This window comes from Erinaceus europaeus, chromosome 2 (assembly GCF_950295315.1).
Source record: "Erinaceus europaeus chromosome 2, mEriEur2.1, whole genome shotgun sequence".
NCBI lineage: Eukaryota > Metazoa > Chordata > Mammalia > Eulipotyphla > Erinaceidae > Erinaceus > Erinaceus europaeus.
The window spans coordinates 159232046-159238101 of record NC_080163.1 but is presented as its reverse complement, the minus strand read 5'-3'; positions in this window follow the sequence as shown (position 1 = coordinate 159238101).

The window sequence follows — 6056 nt, the reverse complement described above, 5'->3', positions numbered from 1 at the left end:
ATAATTTAATAAGGATCTGAAGGTCAAGGTCGAGATACTATTGCGTTGTCAGAAAAGCCGTGACGCATTTTTACGTAGAAAAATACTGCCTTTACTGACAATCCAGTATATCCTGATTTTCAACAAGATGATCTTGGGAAAATTCTTTCTCCCAGATTGAAAAAGATAAATGTAAACATCTTGGGTCAGAGAAATAGTTCACTTGCCTTGTGTGTCATCCAGTTTCAATCCCAGCCCCCACTGCACTGAAGAGAGCTTTGTGGCTATGGCTTCTTTCACTTTTGTTCTCTCTCTTCCTTAATAATAATAATAATAATAATAATAAACAAGCAATATAAATATCTAGGTTTTGAGCTCAGCTTCTGTGCATATTAGAGTTTTTCTCTACATTTGGAAATTGAGACCACTGTGTTTGTGTATGCCTGTGCAAGTTTGCAAACAGGCTAGTTAGAATCTGATCTTTGGTAAATGTCTTCAGACAACCTCCTTAGACAATCTTAGAGCAGTATTTTTAAAAGAACACTTCTAGCAATGATGACTCAGGAGTACACACTATTAGTCTATAGTAAGCCCCATAGTTAGCACAGTGACTAAGGATGCTTAGAAATGGCAGGATTCGGGAGGCATATTATCTTAGTTACCCAAGTGCTGAAGCCCAATTATCCATGGGAGAAGAATCTTAAAGGGATACTCCAGTTTGTTCCAGTGAATCCCACTCAGTTTTTATTTCTTCCTTTACTCCAGGTGTATGTGTTTAAGGAGAAATCCCCCTTTGTGGCAAAATGTTATTAAAATCCTCCATGTGGAAGCTGCCTCGGAGAGGACAATACACAAGCCAGTGCCATGGATGCAGCCTCTGGTCTGTTGCCTTGGAGAAATGGCATCTAAAGAACTCTGCTTAGAAGGCTAGAGATCGCGAAGATCAGGAAGCCACCTGTACCTTCATCTTGTTTTCTTGGGCCCCAACCATGACTGCCTCTCTAAACCCCCCTGGATCTATGATTCCAGCTTAGAATTGGAAAGAAGAGCCACAGTCCACAGTTTTCAGTGCTTCCGTCAATGACTTTGTTTGTTTGTTTGTTTTTGAGTGGCAACTCATGCTAAGAAGTCCATTTATCATTGTGAATCAATGCACACATGTGCATGCACACACATATAAAGTTGAAACAAACAAAAGTTTCATTAGTCTCTCCTTCCCCTTAATCAAGAGTGTGATGTTTTCTACTATGATTTTAAAAATAAAGCTGATTTCATAATGGGTCCCAACCTACCCTTTGAAAAACTCTAGGCCAGTGCCAAAGTGTGTGTTGACAAGTAGAGAGCTGAAGATGGGGATCAAGGAATAAAAATCTTAAGATTCACAGACTTTTAAAAAAAATTTTAAATATTTATTCCCTTTTGTTGCCCTTGTTTTATTGTTGTTGTAGTTATTACTGTTGTCCTCGTTGTTGGATAGGGCAGAGAGAAATGGAGAGAGGAGGGGAAGACAGAGAGGGGGAGAGAAAGATAGACACCTGCAGACCTGCTTCACCGCTTGTGAAGTGACTACCCTGCAGGTGGGGAGCCGAGGGCTTGAACCAGGATCCTTACACTGGTCCTTGCGTGTGCTTAACCCGCTGCGCTACCACCCGACTCCCAGACTTTTTTTTTTTTTTTAAAGCATGAAGCAGTTGGCTAGACAAAAACCAGCTGCAGGGTCATTTTTGTTTAGGGAATTGCCAAGATTTTATAAAGAGAGAAAGAGAAAGAGAAGGAGAGGGAGTGAAAGAGACAAAAGAGAGAGAGACAGAGAGAGAGAGAATATAGTCTTTATGCCTGAGGCTTTTAGGTCCCAGATTCAATCCCCAGCACCACCAAAACCCAGAACTGAGTAGCGCTCTAGTATTTCTCTCTGTATCTCTCTTTTTCATAAAATAAAATATTGGAGAGAGAGAGAAAGAAAGAGAAAGAAAGAGAAAAGCTACCTTCAGTGAGGTAGGGGCCAGGCTTGAACCTAGGCCATGCACATGGCAAAGTAGTACACTACTCATATAAGCTATTTTGCCAGCATTGTAAGGATTTTCTCTTGCACAAGGCTTGAAAAAGACTCTTGGAGAGAAGAAAGTCCAATATTTCCCACTCATAAAATTGACTTAAGCTTAAAAAAATAAAAGAAGAAGGATAACTTAAGTGATCGATGTAGAAGTCGTTAAGAGATGGTAGACTCATCACAAAGTGAACTTGGAAACACATGTAAAAGTCTGAAGGAAGTTACTGGAAATTAAAGATGGAAGTGGAACCTCTCAGGGAACATATGGGAGATCATACTGTTGGATCATGGGGTGTTAAAATTGCACCCTACAGGCAGTTCTCAAACACATGGCTGTGCTAAGTCTTCGAGTACCCAACAGTCTTTTCCCTGCTCCAGAGCTTCAGTTTTGTCATCTTGTAAATGGCAGTGACTCCACCTGTCTCTCATGAGATGAGACATGTGGAAACTGCTTAGGCATCCCCGGACTCCAGGAGAAGAGGGGCTGCCATGCTGATTTTCTCATAGCTACTCCCTCCTCCACTTATTACAGGTGACTGTGTGGGCCTCCTCTTGCATGTGGCTGTAATTAGGAGGCACTGTGACCCCTGACCTTCATGTATCCATGTGCCAGCATTTGTCAGGAAGTTGTCAGAAGTCAGTGGGATGGGGGTCCCACCCTGGGATCTAACAAGGAAGGATGGACCCTTGCAACTTCCAGCACAATGTCTCTGGCTGTCAAGGCTGCTGCAGGACAAAAAAGTAAAGAGCTGATCCTGGAACAACTTTGCACAAAAAGAACAGTCAAGGACTTCCCCCCTACCACTTCCCATAAGTTAGCCTGTTTCTGGTGGTGTTTATAAAGGCCCTTCACATCCCCCCACCCTGGTTTTAGTGGGGGTCAGAGCCAAGCTGACAAGGCGGTCCCTGAGTCTTTGTTCAACTTGAGCTCAGATGATCCTAGAAACACCCGTGGAGCCAAATCATATGTTTAAACAGTTAAAAGGAAACCAGGCTCAGCAAGGAACTGCAACCCTGGATTTAGCCTGGGTGAAACTTTCCTTCTCTGGGATTTCCTGTCTCTTTTCTGGAGGTTTCTATCTGACAAATGCTCCCTGGCAGTTGGTTGAAGGCCATCAACATCGTGGAGAGAAAAAGCCCTGCCCTGTGCTTTGGCTTAGCTGCTAAAGTATCAGTGACTGCCGAATGGTGTGGGGTGCAAAGCCAAGCTTCCCTGACATAAGCTCTTGGCTGTGTCTGTCCATCCGTCTGTCTGTCCTGGCTAGAAAGAGAATCTAATCTTATAGAGCCATTCACAATAAAGACCAACATGATACCCCACCAACTGCCTGGAGAGCTATGGACAGTGGGGTGAGATCTCTATGGAATGTTCTAAGGAATGTTAAGTGAACCCCAAAGTCTACCTCCTGCAAAGCTCTTAGACTGCAGTTAAAAGTTAGCAATATTTTATGTAAATCATCTGGTATTCTCTACCAGAGGAGGGGAGGGGTGGGTGGAGGGGGGTGGGGGGGGCACAAAGAGGGAACAATGGGCTGGGATAAGATAATTTACTCAGTGCTAAAATTCCAGGAAGTTTGTGTTGGTCCAGGGGGCCTGGATCTCGTTAACATTTTAACTCCAATCAGAATCTTTATCTTCCTATTAGAGTTGAGAGGACATTTTTTACTGTCATTTTTACAGTTGTAATTTTTACCCCCTTTCATCAAATAGAGCCAGCTAGATTAGCAGCTCTTAGCACAGAGATGAAAATATTGGTAGGGCCCAGTGGGCGCAGTTTTGTTTATTCTAACAGAGCAGGCTTTGATCTAAACATATTTCCTGGGGTCTGGACGCGATGACCTAATTCCTGTCTTATCCATCTCCACTTTCTGTGAATCTCAGATTGCCCTTTGCTGTGGAGTCCTTTGAAAGTCACTTTACATTTTTTCCCACTTTGTTACCCCCTCTGACATTTGTTTCATTTGTGGGTAATGTGTGTAACTCCTGGTAAGGATTCCAAATGCTTTATTTTTCTAAGGGTACTGCTAAGTTTTCAGAGTGGGAACCTTTTCCCCTTCTTCTTTTAAACTCTCTCCTTTACATTCACAACACGCCAAAACCAATAAGCAAATACCCCTACCGCTAAAAATTCATGTCAACTGCAAATCATTTAGGATTTTCTGTGTGAAGACTTTTTTTCCCCTAATTCAAAAAGACTGACCCCCCCACCCCACCTACCTCCACACAAGTGAGGGGAACAGACTTGGATCCTGGAGGAGGAGATGTGAAAACTGAAGTCTCAGAGGTAGCTTCAGGGATGCCCAGTTCATCTGCAGGAATCTGTCCCAACCTCAATCCATCTAGCCCCCATACAAGGCTGAAGGGGTCGTCACTCTTAATATTTTCTTCCTCCTGAGGTCTCTGTCAGTCACCAAACTGCTCTTTCAATTATATTTTCTAGAAAGAAGGGAGATGTGTGTGTGTGTGTAGGTGTGTTTTACGAGAGGCAGTGGAGATGGAAGAGGAAAGAAAGCCACAGAAAATACAGTGGAAGGTATAAGATGCAAAGAGAAGGGACAAAGTACAGAAAGAAAAAAGGGAGAGAAATGACAGCAACAAACAAAAAGGAGGAGTAACCAATTGGTGTATTGCACCAAAGTAAAGGACTCTGGGGTGAGTGGGGGAGGAGGAGAGTACAGGTCCTGGAAAAGGATGACAGAGGACCTAGTGGGGGTTGTATTGTTATGTGGAAAACTGAGACGTTATACATGTACAAACTACTGTATGTACTGTTGACTGTAAAACATTAATCCCCAATAAAGGAAAAAAAAATTAAAGAAGGAGAAGTAACCAAAAGAAGGAGAGAGAGTGAGAAAAAAAAAAAGGTAACAAGTTGTTAAAGTTTGACTGATAGGCACAAAAGGGACTGTGATATTAGTTGCTGTACTTTTCTGTATTTTTACAACAATTTGATTTTTTTTTCTTGAAAGAAACTGGAGAAAATGAAATGTAACCCAAAATGAATACTTTTAGTTCATTAAAAAAAATAGTTATCAGCTTTCCAGGCAGCCATAACCCAGGAAATTGGGGTTCTAGGTGATTCCCAAACTACCTCTCTGGTCCTTGAGTTTCTAAAGCAGAAAAGAAAGTGGGGGCGGAGGTGGAGTGAGGCTTGGCTCAGCAGGAGGACATTGGGAGAGGCTGGGGGTGGGGCGGGAACATACTAGGCCTTCAAATAAACCCTGTTGCTTTATAAATATAAATGCATTTCTCGTCTGCCGGGCTGAGCCGAAAGGTTCAGTGTATCTATCACTGCGAGGGGAGGCAGAGTTGAGGGCGATCCCTTGTTTTGGAAATGAATGTGTAGGGGAACGCGCAGGTAATAATCAATAGATTAGATAGCCGATCAATAGAAGAAAAGGCAGAGACAAAAGCTGAGAGGGAGGGAGAAAGGGAGGAAGATGGAGACTCAGACCCAGAGGCTTCAACCTTTTCCTAAGGGCTTCAACTACTTTGAAAAATCTCTACAAACGAAAAGGAGCTTTTTTGTTGTTGTTAGTCGGGGGTGGTGGGGTGTTGCTCTTAACTCATTTTCAGAAGAGGTTGGTGGGGAAACTAGAAGTTACCCGGGTCCACCGGCCTCGCCGAAATGGACACGCGGCTCATGGTGCCCAGAGCGGTGACCCCCAAGCCCCGCGGCGTGGGTTGCAGGCCAGAGACTGGAGGTGGGGTGGGGTGGGGTGGTGCAGGAGAGCCGGCCCAACCCACTGCGTGCTCACAGAGGCGGGGGTGGAGGTGGGGGTGTGGGTAGCTTGCTATGTGGAAGCCTGGCCCTCTCCTGGCCCTGTATCCTCCCTCCAGCAGGTCCTCTAGACAGCAGGCTGGGACATCCCTTCTCACCGTGCCTCTATGTGAGGAGATGGGAACCCCCCCCCCGCCATGAAGGACCCCTGCACCCCTAAATAACTCACATTCTGCTCTTGCCATCTTCTGGCTTGGGAGCGGCACCCACCTCTGAAATGTCCAGGGTTAGAGTGAGCCCTCACCT